At 39.1% G+C, this 14570-nt stretch overlaps 1 long non-coding RNA gene across 1 annotated transcript; it reads right to left on the bottom strand.

Annotated features, from left to right (window-relative positions):
• Window positions 1-5814: 5814 nt before the first annotated feature.
• LOC128921384 (uncharacterized) lies at window positions 5815-11924 on the bottom strand. The gene is made up of 3 exons (XR_008470848.1): window positions 6944-11924; window positions 6778-6872; window positions 5815-6718 (listed from the first exon to the last, which is right to left on the bottom strand). It is a non-coding gene; the product is annotated as an uncharacterized LOC128921384 (long non-coding RNA).
• Window positions 11925-14570: the final 2646 nt, after the last annotated feature.

Raw genomic sequence — 14570 nt, 5'->3', positions numbered from 1 at the left:
TTTCTCTCCGCTGGCATTCCTCATCGTAGCAGCTGTTTTTTTGACTTTTCCGAAAGCCAATGGTATCTTTGCTACTACCAGCTAATGGTCCGAGTCTATATTTGGTCCTCGGAGCGTACGTACAACTTAAACACTGGAGACATGTCTTCCGTCATTCACAACATGATCGATCTGGTTACGCGTGTTTCGATCAGGAGGCAGCCATGTTGCTTGATGAATTTTCTTATGCTGGAATCTGGTACTACAGACGACCATATTTCGGGCCCCTGCGAAGTCGATCAACCTCAGGCCGTTTGGAGATATTTCGTCATGGAGGCTGAATTTTACGACTGTTGTGCCAAAGACACCTTCTTTACCCACCCTGGCGTTAAAATCGCCAAGCACGATTTTGACATCGTGGCGGGGGCAGCACTCATAGGTGCGTTCTAGGCGCTCATAGAAAGCATATTTGGTCACATCGTCCTTCTCTTCCATTGGGGCGTGGGCGCAAATCAGCGATATGTTGAAGAACCTAGCTTTTATGCGGATTGTGGCTAGACGTTCATCCACCGGGGTGAATGCCACGACTCGTCGACGGAGTCTCTCTCACACCACAAATCCAACACCAAATCTGCGTTCCTTTATATGGCCGCTGTAGTAGATGTCACAAGGATCAACCTTCCTCCGTCCTTGTCCCGTCCATCGTACTTCTTGGATGGGGACATCAACCAGCTGGGCAGGGGCACCTTCCCAATTAAGGGTCCGGACATTCCAGGTGCATGCCCTTAAAACGTTTGCGGGGGTCGTCATCAAAAGGGGGGTGTCTCATCCGAAGCTTTCTTCGATTTTTCATTGGTACTTCGTTTTTGTGTGGTGGGTCCCAAACCCTACGCACAACCGCAGAAGCGGGTTCGCCTTCTCACTTTAGGCGAATTGATATCTAATTTGACCATTTCCAATGCTTAGCAGTTCTTCTGCGGTGCTATCTTGTTGCAGGAACAATTGAATATTCAAATATGTCAATCGTATTGTTTTTACGTACCGCCACAAATACGATGACTTGAGACATGTGTTCAATTCACCGCCGCTCTTGATTTCGAAATACCAGGAAGTTTTTGTCAAAAATCGCCTGATAACAGGAGCATTACGCCACCAAAGCGACGATTATTATTCCACATAACTTTCATTGTTCTGTCAAGTGCTTCTAGAGAATTGCACTCATCTCATACTATTAGTTTACAATTCTTCAACACTTTTGCCATAGCTGATTGCGTTGTAAACAGGTGTTTCATTGATTTGCATGTTTAACGGAAGCTTCAGTGAGGTTCAGTGATGTGCGTTCTTCCAACTACTAGTAACGTTGCAGCAATTTCAGTAGATGCGAGAGCCAACGCAATGCCATTTTGAGATGGTATTGTTGCCAAAATCAATGATATCAGCAACGTTTTCCCTGTTCCGCCGGGCGCATCAAGAAAAAATAGTCAACTGTTTTCATCATTGACAGCACTAATCAATTCATCATAGGCACTATTTAAAGCCACACTGATAAGGTCCAATCAGTTTGTTGACGGTGGGCTTTAGTCTTTCACACAATACGCTCGACAGAACCTTAGAGATTCCAATCGTCAGGCATGCTTTCTTCCGACCATATTCTGCAAAGAAGCTGATGCAAGCACCTTATCAGCTCTTCGCCGCCGTATTTGAATAGCTCGGCCGGTAATCCATCGGCCCCCGCCGCTTTATTGTTCTTCAAGCGGGTAATTGCTATTCGAATTTCTTCACGGTCGGGCAATGGAACATCTGCTCCATCGTCGTCGATTGGGGAATCGGGTTCGCCATCTCCTGGTGTTGTACTTTCACTGCCATTCAGCAGGCTAGAGAAGTGTTCCCTCCACAAACTCAGTATACTCTGGTCATCAATAACTAGATCACCTCTGGGGGTCCTACAGGAGTGTGCTCCGGTCTTGAAACCTTCAGTTAGTCGCCGGATCTTTTCGTAAAATTTTCGAGCATTACCCCTGTCGGCCAGCTTGTCAAGCTCTTCATACTCACGCATTTCGGCCTCTTTCTTTTTTTGTCTGCAAATGCGTCTCGCTTCCCTCTTCAGTTCATAATATTAGGCGTGGTTTATTTGACCACCACAAGCTAATAGCTAAATCATGGACAAATAAAACGCATTTAGCTTATAGCCTAGACAGCCACATTTGCATTAGCGGCGTTGATTTGCTTTAAAGTAAATTAGTAATGCACAAAAAATCCGTGCATTTAGCTTAATTTACCAAATTTGAGTTGGCAACGTTGCCCAAAGAAGAAAAAAAACGTAAACAAATGATTTGCGTTTCTACTTTGCCAATTAAATTATTGGCTAATATATTAACAATAACTAATTTTAGATGGTAAAAAGCAAACAGCGACCAGTTTAAAAAAAAAAAAACAACGACAACCAGCGACGAAAATGTGCTGATACATTTGTTTCCTTTGTTTAATGAATAGGCAAATGTCTCAATCAGCATTCTAAATGCACAAAATTTGTCATCTGTCACCATAAAATTTCAATGCATTTCTTATATATATATATATATTTGGCGTAGGAACCGCTTTAAGCGATTATAGCCGAATCCACCAGAGCGCGCCACTCATTCCTCCTTTTTGCTTTTTGGCGCCAACTGGAAACACCAAGTGAAGCCAGGTCACTTTGCACTTGGTCTTTCCACCGGAGTGGAGGTCGTCCTCTTCCGCGGCTTCCTCCAGCGGGTACTGCATCGAATACTTTCAGAGCTGGAGTGTTTTCTTCCATCCGTACAACATGACCTAGCCAGCGTAGCCGCTGTCTTTTTATTCGCTGAACTATATCAATGTCGTCGTATAAATCGTACAGCTCATCGTTCCATCGTCTGCGGTATTCGCCGTTGCCAATGTTTAGAGGACCATAAATCTTGCGCAAAACCTTTCTCTCGAAAACCCCAAGAGTCGTCTCATCGGATGTTGTCATCGTCCACGCTTCAGCGCCATACATCAGGACGGGAATAATGAGCGACTTATAGAGTTTGATTTTGGTTCGTCGAGAGAGGACTTTACTTTTCAATTGCCTACTCAGTCCAAAGTAGCACCTGTTGGCAAGAGTGATTCTGCGTTGGATTTCAAGGCTGACATTGTTGGTGTTGTTAATGCTGGTTCCCAGATAAACGAAATTATCTACAACTTCAAAGTTATGACTGTCAACAGTGACGTGGGAGCCAAGACGCGAGTGCGCTGACTGTTTGTTTGATGACAGGAGATATTTCGTCTTGTCCTCATTCACCACCAGACCCATACGCTTCGCTTCTTTATCTAGTCTGGAAAACGCAGAACAAACGGCGCGGTTGTTGCTTCCGATGATATCAATATCATCGGCATACGCCAGGAGCTGTACACTCTTGTAGAAGATTGTACCCTCTCTATTTAGTTCTGCAGCTCGTATTATTTTTTCCAGCAATAGATTGAAGAAGTCGCACGATAGTGAGTCACCCTGTCTGAAGCCTCGTTTGGTATCGAACGGTTCGGAGAGGTCCTTCCCGATCCTGACGGAGCTTTTGGTGTTGCTCAACGTCAGCTTACATAGCCGTATTAGTTTTGCAGGGATACCAAATTCAGACATCGCGGCATAAAGGCAGCTCCTTTTCGTGCTATCGAAGGCAGCTTTAAAATCGATAAAAAGATGGTGGGTATCGATTCTTCTCTCTCGGGTCTTTTCCAAGATTTGGCGCATGGTGAATATCTGGTCCATTGTAGATTTTCCAGGTCTAAAGCCACACTGATAAGGTCCAATCAGTTCGTTGACGGTGGGCTTTAGTCTTTCACACAATACGCTCGACAAAACCTTATATGCGATATTGAGGAGACTTATACCACGGTAGTTGGCGCAGATTGTGGGGTCTCCCTTCTTATGGATTGGGCAGAGCACACTAAGATTCCAATCGTCAGGCATGCTTTCTTCCGACCATATTCTACAAAGAAGCTGATGCATGCACCTTATCAGTTCTTCGCCGCCGTATTTGAATAGCTCGGCCGGTAATCCATCGGCCCCCGCCGCTTTGTTGTTCTTCAAGCGGGTAATTGCTATTCGAATTTCTTCATGGTCGGGTAATGGAACATCTATTCCATCGTCATCGATTGGGGAATCGGGTTCGCCATCTCCTGGTGTTGTACTTTCACTGCCATTGAGCAGGTCGGAGAAGTGTTCCCTCCATAATCCCAGTGTGCTCTGGACATCCGTTACCAGATTACCTTCTCGGTCCCTACATGATAATGCTCCGGTCTTGAAACCTTCTGTTAATCGCCTCATCTTTTCATAAAATTTTCGAGCATTACCCATGTCGGCCAGCTTTTCAAGCTTTTCATACTCACGCATTTCGGCCTCTTTCTTTTTACGTCTGCAAATGCGTCTCGCTTCCCTCTTCAGTTCTCGATATCTATCCCACCCCGAACGTGTTGTGGTCGATCGCAACGTTGCGAGGTAGGCAGTCTGTTTTCTCTCCACTGCGGAACGACAATTCTCATCGTACCAACTGGTTTTTTGGCGTTGCCGGAGACCAATTGTTTCGGCTGCAGCGGTATGCAATGAGTTTGAGATGCCGTTCCACAGCTCCCTTATATCGAGATGCTGATGAGTGCTCTCCGAGAGCAGGAGTGCAAGTCGAGTAGAAAATCGTTCGGCTGTCGGTTGTGATTGCAGCTTTTCGACGTCGAACCTTCCTTGTGTTTGTTGACGGGCGTTCTTTGCTGCACAGAGGCGAGTGCGTATCTTTGCTGCTACTAGATAATGGTCCGAGTCAATGTTTGGTCCTCGGAGCGTACGCACGTCTAAAACACTGGAGACATGTCTTCCGTCTATCACAACGTGATCGATTTGATTGCGCGTGTTTCGATCAGGGGACAGCCACGTTGCTTGATGAATTTTTTTATGCTGGAATCTGGTACTACAGACAACCATATTTCGGGCCCCAGCGAAGTCGATCAGCCTCAGGCCGATTGGCGATGTTTCGTCATGGAGGCTGAATTTTCCGACTGTTGTGCCAAAGACACCTTCTTTACCCACCCTGGCGTTAAAATCGCCAAGCACGATTTTGACATCGTGGCGGGGGCAGCGCTCATAGATGCGTTCTAGGCGCTCATAGAAAGCATCTTTGGTCGCATCGTCCTTCTCTTCCGTTGGGGCGTGGGCGCAAATCAGCGATATGTTGAAGAACCTCGCTTTGATGCGGATTGTGGCAAGACGTTCATCCACCGGGGTGAATGCCAGGACTCGGCGACGTAGTCTCTCTCCCACCACAAATCCAACACCGAATTTGCGCTCCTTTATATGGCCGCTGTAGTAGATGTCACAAGGACCCACCTTCTTCCGTCCTTGTCCCGTCCATCGCACTTCTTGGACGGCGGTGATGTCAGCCTTTAGTTGTATGAGGACATCAACCAACTGGGCAGAGGCACCTTCCCAATTAAGAGTCCGGACATTCCAGGTGCATGCCCTCAAATCATAGTCCTTTATACGTTTGCCGTGGTCGTCATCAAAAGGGGGGTTTCTCATCCGAGGCCTGTGTTTCTTATTCACTGGTTATTCGTTTTTATGTGGTGGGTCCCAAGCCCTACGCACAACCGCACAAGCGGGCTTCGCCTTCTCACTTTAGCTCGCCTCCAAACGGATGTCTGTTAGCTACCCAGGGGATACTTGGTCTAAAACCGGAAGTCGTGAGCTGCTTGAGTCATATGCAAAAGAATCGTTCCTGGCCACTCCCAAGTGAATGGCAATCAGAAACTTTCCTCACTTGCGTGAACTTCTACATATGACCCCATCCCCTAAGGCGCATTAATTTTGCTCATCTGTCACTGCTAGTATTTCATATCTTCGCTTAAAAATGAATTGTGTTGGCAACGCAAAATGAGGTTTCTCGCTTTGCCAACTACTATTTTTTTTGGAAAAAACCTAACTATTTTGAATGAAAAAAGGCGATGAACTGGCAATGCCTCTAGTTCAATATACAAGCTTATGAAAAAAGCTAATAGCTTAATTTGCTGGTCAAATAAAACACGCCTATTATCAATAGGCGCTTTAAAGTCGACAAATAGACACGCCTATTATCAATAGGCGCGTTTTATTTGACCAGCAAATTAAGCTATTGGCTTATTTTGTATGGAAGACTTAGCCAACATAATTATGTTGGCTTGTCATAAGCTATCATAGCTTGTATATTGAACTAGAGGCATTGCCAGTTCATCGTTTTTTTTTCATTCACAATAGTTGGGTTTTTTCCAAAAAGATGTAGTTGGCAATAGCGAGAAACCCTATTTTGACAGATAAAAATATAAACAAACCAAAATTTTAAATTCTATAGAACTTTATCCATATTTATTTAGACCATCCCGGATCTAATAATGATTGTAGATTCCTTACAAGCTCAGAATATTATAGAACAGCGGTAAACAAAAGGAATTTTGATTTATAAATTCAACTTTTTTTTTCAAATAAATTACATTTCAGCTGAGAGTTCGGGCCCGCATTGCCAACACAATTCATTTTTAAGCGAAGATATGAAATAAGCTAAATGCGTTTTATTTGTCCATGGTTTAGCTATTAGCTTGTGGTGGTCAAATAAAACACGCCTAATGATAAATTATAGGTTTAGCTTAATAATTCCTGCATAGTCAAATCAGAATCAAGATGAAAAACATCCGATGTAACTTGTTGTACATCATCCTATGCCTGAAAAATATTTATAGTTGGTTAGAAATTATTAAAATATCTATATTCATAGTATATACCTTGTTATATGCCGGTTGCGTTGTGCGATTTTCACTTTTATTCTGAGTTTTAATAGGTATTAATTATATAAAGTATTAATACTAATATTTATGCTCTGTAAAATAATAAGAATATCAAAATTATTGTTTTGTTTTAGTTTTGCAATTATATTAATTTCAATAATACCAGTTGTCGTTGTATATTTTGTGTTGTATTTCTAGGTGTACGGTTTTTGTATTTTCTGACACAAAGGACTACGAGTGCTTCTTTCATCATACGGCGAATACTATTTCGAATTTGTATTGGACTGTAACGAAAATGGCACTAGAACAAACTAGAATTGACAATCGAAATCGATAAATTGCCAGATGTATCTAGACATCGATATTCGTAGTTGCCAGAATGTTTGAGTGCCGATATATATAAGGGCTGCCGGACTGGCAGCAAGACACAGTTCTAATGAGAGAGTTGTCGAGTGAGGACAATTCTATGGAGAGCTGTCGAGTAAAGTGTAAACAAGTTACAAGTTAGAGTTGTAAAGTAGAGTTTTGAGTAATAAAGTGTTAAGTTCTTTGAATTAGAAATAAAGATTAGTGTGTAGCCATTAAAATGTGACTTTTATTTGACAATCCAGTGATCCAACTCAGGGTAGAGTTTCAGCGTAAACGACAGATTTTGGAAATCCGTTATAATTGGTGTCAGAAGTGGGATTGACGAATAAAATTCCACAGGGAGATAATGGTTAAGTTCAACGATTTAAAGATACCACAACTCAAAAAGGAGTTGGAACAACGAGACTTAGCAACGAATGAGTTGAAAGCTGAGTTACAAGCTCGTTTGCGAGAGGCCGTGGAAGAAGAAAACATCAACGTTGACGAATTTGTTTTCGAAACGCTGTTAGATGAATCGACAACATAGGAGGAAAAGGAAGATAATCCATGTTCATCAGGGGCACAGGACATGAAGATGGTTTTTTCTGCATTGTCACAGATTTCGTCGCAGATGTTGGCGCAGTCAACGCGAATGGAAGAAATAAAGGACCAAATGAAAGAGCAAATAACAGAGCTATCCGAGCAAATATCAGCACAATTTTCTTCACAGTTGGAAAAGCACTAGGAGATTTTGTCAACACATTTAAAAGCGAATAAGGCGCGTATGTCAAAACCTTTGGAAACACATCTAGAGATTTTGTCAACACAGTTGGAATCGAATGTGGTGTCCTTAAAGTTGAAGGAGGACGAGTCTATGGAGGCGACCTTAAATAGAGCAGAGGTGTTAACACAGCTGGAAGGGCATGGAGAGTGTATACCATTGCAGGTTTCAGCACAGGTGTCTACACAGTTGAAGGGACAGGAGACAAAAGATCGAAGTAGTAGAACGGAACAAACGTCTAAAAGAAGAAGAAATAGCTGCGGAACATCTAGTCGCAAAAGCTCAGTGGAACAGTTTTATGTTGGTGTCTGGTTGCTTATATCGGGTATGGAAAAGTAAAGAAGAACAAATCTCCCGATCTTTCATGGTTGGTCGGAATGAAAGATTACTTAAAGTTCGCAATGAAACGCACAAAGGTCCCAATCAAGGATTCTTTAGGATCACGAAAACCTTGGAAAAATTGGAGAATCAATTTTATTGGGTTGGTTGTCGTCAATCAATGAGAGATTTGCATTGGAGCTAAAGTGTCGAGCCCCAAGCGTCATAGTCATATGAAGCAGTACAGTTCGGGAGCGCCATTTGAGCGATTTGCCATGGTTGTAAATGGTCAAGAAACAGGAGTGGCAAGTGATGGCAAGGACGGAGAAATACCCAATTCTAAGCCAAGAGACTGACGAGATGGTGAACGTTGACATCAAAAGTTGGGAGATGTGCCAGAAGCTATGTGTCCCCTATGTGTCCTTAGGGGGCTATACCAGTGTAACCCATGAAAAATTAGGCGATTTTAGTGATTTTTTTAAAGAAAGTATTCAATCGAATGTTTCGAAGTTTTTTGGACATAATAAGGTGTACTTTCAACTATATTTTAAGATTTTTATTTTCAAAAATTTTGAAAAATAAGGAGGCTGTCTTGGGAGGTGCCAAAAAAAAGTTCCCTAAATGCTGACATGATTACGGCCGAATGAGTAACTGAAACACAAAAATTGAAAAAGTTTATTAAAGTTGAATATATGACCAAAGTTGAATATATATCAAACATTAACAAAATGGCGTAGTTCTGAAAAAAAAAAAACGATTTTTTAGGTAAAATATGGTCGTTTTTAGATGTTTTTTTAGATCAAATTGACAATTTTCATCAAATCAAAAAGATAGCTCATTGTATAGTAAATATATTCGAGAACATTCAGTTTAAATTTGAAGTTGATCGGTCAATATCTCGTTGAGTTATGATGAAGGCAATTTTGTGAAAAGTCATTTCGAGAATAACGCGTTTAAAGTTTCGACTATAGCGGCTTATACCTTTGAGCGATTGCACTTTAGAACGCTGACATTCAAAAACTATTCAAGATACGACCTTACCGCTTTCACAGGATATTTTTGGAATTATAAACTATCAAATTAATAAAAAATAAAAATATCGATTTTTGGAAAATGTCACACCGGTATACCCCCTTAAGGGAAAAAAGCTATATTGCTGATTGCTGATAAGCTTTGAGAAAACGCGAATAACTTATTTGTTCTATCAACATATCTATACTAATCTATACTTCCATACTAATATTATAAAGAGGAAAGGTTTGATTTTTTGTTTGTTTGTCTCGAATAGGCTCCGAAACTACTGAGCCGATTTGAAAAATTCTTTCACCGTTGGAAAGCTATACTATCCCTGACATAGGCTATATTTAGTTTAAAAAAATAGGGTTACTTACAAAACTCCGATAATGTAAAAAAATACCAAAAAACTTTCTTTAATTGCAAATGCTGCGAAAACGATTGAAGATATAACAAATTTATGTACTATGTAGAACTTATCATTATCTACAAAAAACGTCCCGACATCATATCTCTAACTATTATAGTTTTGTCACAATAAGCGATTTTATATAAAAAAATGAATTAAAATACCACTACTTGAAAAGGCTCTTTATTTATACCTTAGTATTAATCCTTCTCGAAACAAATGATTTGTTATTTAAGATCGCTTCAAAACCTTTATATAACTTTTTGAATTATTAGATTCTGACATTCCATTCAAAAGATATCACGAGTTAAAAATTTTGAAATTTTTCGGCGGCTAACTATGCGTTGTAGAGTTGTAGGCGTCATTCGGGAACGAAGAATTAAAAAAAATTGTCGCTTGATAATAGTCAAGAATGATAGAAGACAAGATTACGACAGTTAGCTTTTTTGGGTTTTGAGTTCCTGTTGAGTGACAACTTTCACGACCCCGAACACGCGAGCAAAACAAAATTGCACTGTGGTACAAAACAATAAAACCAAAACAAAGAGCTGAAGTCAGTGCTTAATTATTATTTAAAATTCTAAGTGAAAATTGTATTAACTTGAAAAAAAAGTCCGCAATCTCGGAATTAAACAACAATAGTACAAAAAAGTCGTCTATTAAGAATGTTTTTCACTTCTCCAACCAACAAAAAAGTTGGCAAAACGGCGAACTCTTTGTAACAAAACATATTATTTTAATTATAAATATGCATTATTATATTGGATCATTTTATAAATGAAGATTTTAAGAATTACGTTCATTGTGATATTTTATCTGCACATTATTCAATTTGGTTCACTATGTTTCACATTTCCGTTTTCCATTTGACAATTCTTCTGTTGCCTATTCCCATTCGTGGATCGTGAACGCTTCAGTCTGTCGTAATCTTGTCTTCTATCATTCTTGGATAATAGTATAATATAAAAATGAATTGCTGTTCGTTTGTGCCGCAAAAAAAGGAGAACGGCCAAACCGATCTGGCTAATTTTAGTCTTGAAATATTTGTGGAAGGCCAGAAAAAGATTAGAAAGTGAGTAAATATGAAAAAATTGCGAGGAAGATAATAATAAGAGAATTTTATTCGAGTTGACAAGAAAAATATAAAAGAGAAAACAAAAAATTATAATTTGAAGGTTGTCATTGTTGCTTTGTTAAAATATTTTTGTTATTGTTCAATTGTATAAGGTTGTGTCGATAGCCCAACACAATTTGTAAAAAATAATGAAAAGCTAAGTTCACGTCCAACCGAACATTTTACACTCTCTCAATTTATTGATGTAATTTTATTAAGATAACACACAATATGACCTATATATTCGACATAAAGTCCAATAGAAAATCATCATATATAGTATATGAGGGCTGATGTAATTCCAGAACCAATTTCATTCATTTTCACCACCAAGGTTAACGGGAATAGGGCAACTTGAGACCTGTTAGTAAGCAAACAAACGGCACATTCGGCTTTGAAATTACTCCTAAATTGCAAATGAACGAAACACCAGTCGGCAAAATCGTCAAAAATAGCGCTATAACGAAGATTTCCCAAATATTCAAGAAGTCGCTGGAGGTACTGCACAGGACTTTAAAAGATCTTGATTGTCGATGATCGTTTTTGGTGGAGCCAGGATTCTGTTAGCAGGTGATTTACGCCAGACTCTTAAAATTATTCCTGGATCAACTGTTACTGACGGGCTAAGCGCATGCCTAAAATCATTTAATTTGTGGCGACACATAAAGAATCGCCAATTAACAACTAACATATGAGTGTTTTTGCAACAATATCAAATTGCGATTGTAGTTGGCAGTTGACACCTCGATGGATTATTAGCATTTCCAACAGATTTCTGTCACTTCATTGACTCGAAAGAGGAGTTTTCCTGACATGAATATGATAGCCATAAATGACTGACCTATATTGGTGGTAAAAAAAAAAGATATCGATGATCTTAATGCGACAATTTAGAATTTCGGTCCAAGAGAGTTGACACAGCTACAAACCAGGACGACGCAGTCAATTATCCCAAACTATTTAAAATTGCCTGTACTTTGCAATTAAAAGTAGTGTGAGTTGTAATCATGCTGCGTAACATAAATCAACCTCGAGTAATCAATATCGTCGCCGAAGCCAAGATTGGACCAACTTAATTTAATGTATACCATAGCCACAAAAACGTGTGGCCGGGTCTGCTAGTATCTTATAATAATAATTTATTTAGTTTTGAATATTAATTAAATGAATAAACAACTTCATATTTACATATGAATTGAGTTGTTTACTTATTTTGTGATGTTATTTGTCTTTGTTTTTATTTTGTTAATATACTAATTTACTAAATAAAGTTGTTGAAAGAATCGGCATCGGCATCGGCCAAAATTTTGGTATCGATCGGACACTAATATATTGTAACGGATTTCCAAAATCTGTCGTTTACTCTAAAACTCTACCCTGAGTTCGATCACTGGATTGTCAAATAAAAGTCACAATTTAATGGGTACACACTAAACTTTATTTCTAATTCCTTATAACGTAACACTTTATTACTTCCCAGCAAGTCATGGGTACTGAAACTCCAATACATTCAAAGAAATTTTAATAACACCACTACATACACACATATGCAACAAAGGGCGAAATGTGCATAAACATTTACCTGAACTCTTCTTTCGTACAGCACCCTGAATGATAGAAAGAAACAACCAAAGTTCTCGTGTTTAAACAAGTTTTGTTTTGAGCTATATCATGGCTGCTTGTGAAGTATTATTTTGCGTGTTTAATTTAAATCAGTGGCTGTAGCCTAATTAAAGTTTAAATTATTGAAGCACGCATTTTTAAATAAGTAAAACGTAAAATAAAAGTTTGCTAAAGCCAAAATATGGAATTGAAGAGGGTGATACAGTAATACTTCATTGCATTGTCAATTCGAAGCACGCAATAGAAGCTACGCCAACAATGGTCAACATCAAGGGCGAAACCATTGAATACGAAAATAATTGTTGAATATAATAACATTATCTTGCCTTAAATCCTAAAATTTTCGAAACAGATATTTCAAACATCATACTGCGCTTTAAAGGTACGCAACGTAAATTGGTGCCACTTATAGTAGCAGCGTAGAACTTTCGAAACGATGGAATATGTGCTGCAAGCAAATTCAAAACTATGGATGCAAACGCTGCTACATGGAACATAAATCATTGACACACCAGATATTAGGTTTAATGTCACTTTTTTACGTGCAATTAAACCTTTTGGTCAACACAAGCAAGAGAATTGGAACGACATGGTTTAGGTGATTTTGAAACCGTTTATTATCGCGACGTGTGTCAACTGGGCATTGCCAATGAGCTAGAGGGCAAAGCATATGCAGTATTTTTGCACTTACCGGCACCTCAGTTGGCCATACCAGCAATTGAAACATAGAAATCAGACGGTAAATTTAAGTGAATGTTTGTGATCATAAAAATTTTAAAACTCCTTATATGTTTAATTAGGAGGATTTTTTGATTCATTTTCACCTTGTATTGAGGAATCATAACGTTGTTGTATCGCTTTACAAGGACATGGATTCACCGAAATTAGTTCAATGGAAATACTACAGCAAGAGCATGGATGTTAAGACTAGAACGTTGCCAGTGCTAGATTTAGAATTCCTGAAACATAAGGTAATTATTACCAACTTTTATGTTATAAAAATTCTAATTTTACTTTATATTTTATTAAAATGGACGAATCTAGTACTAATGAAATTAATGAAAAAACAGATTTTCCAAATCTCCTAAAGAAACCAAAAGAGTCCTCACATAATGTGCGCAGCTTACACTTCCAGGCCGCTCGGGGTATTTGACATTTGCCACTCTTCCTCCAGCCTTTGTCAGATAGCAAAAATTGTTCAAATATTCAATAAGTTTTACATATGTATACAGTGTAGTAGTATAAATGTATTATATAAAGTAAATATAATAATAGACACCTAAATGGCATGATATTTTAAATAAATATGAAATATAATTAATGATTTTCTTATTAAATTCTCATTTGGGATTTTGGTAGAACTAACCGAAAATAGCGGGTATAGTTTCTGGGCTTTTGTGGGTCGCAGTACTGAAAGTGCACGTGGAGTTTTCGTTCGCCGTTTTGGGTCTTTCGTCCATGATTGTACCAAGATCATTCCCCAAATTGTGCAAGAGGTATATATACATAGATAAATGATGAATGTAATGTGCAAGAATGGGATGAACGATCACACGTACACAAGAGTTTCGTGTACTTTTGTCAATTCGCCCTTAAGAATGGCATAGAAACTTTCATTGAAACTGCGGGTACCGCTCCCTGGCATTTCACCGAAGAATTCGCCGGTACCTGTCTTGCAGGGTTATTACTCTACTTTACAACTCTAACTTATAGCTTGACAACTCTCTTATTAGAACTGTGTCTTGCTGACAGTCCGGCAGCCCTTATATAGTCGATTGTAAGCGATACATCGGCACTCGAACATTCTGGTAACTACGAATATCAATGTCTAGAAACATCTGGCATGTTATCGATTTCGATTGTGAATTCTAGTTTGTTCTGGGGCCATTTTCGTTACAATATACCTCTTGCACAATTCGGGGAATGTTCTTGGTACAATCACGGATGAAAGACCCAAACATGCGAACGAAAACTCCACGTGCACTTTCAGTACAGCGACCAACAAAAGCTCCGAATCTGGCCACACGTCAAACTGTGAAGTTTAATTTTTTCTCGGTTCTTGAATTTGTGCTTAAATTTATTAATATAATTAAAGAAAGATTAGTTTTAATAAGTGTAATCTAAAGCTAATTATTAGTGCTAATTTGCTTTTGTGTTATATTTAAATTTTAATTGTATTTTAA

This window comes from Zeugodacus cucurbitae, chromosome 4 (assembly GCF_028554725.1).
Source record: "Zeugodacus cucurbitae isolate PBARC_wt_2022May chromosome 4, idZeuCucr1.2, whole genome shotgun sequence".
Lineage (NCBI taxonomy): Eukaryota > Metazoa > Arthropoda > Insecta > Diptera > Tephritidae > Zeugodacus > Zeugodacus cucurbitae.
The sequence above is the reverse complement of the archived record's forward strand: the minus strand, read 5'-3'. Positions and strand labels throughout refer to the sequence as shown.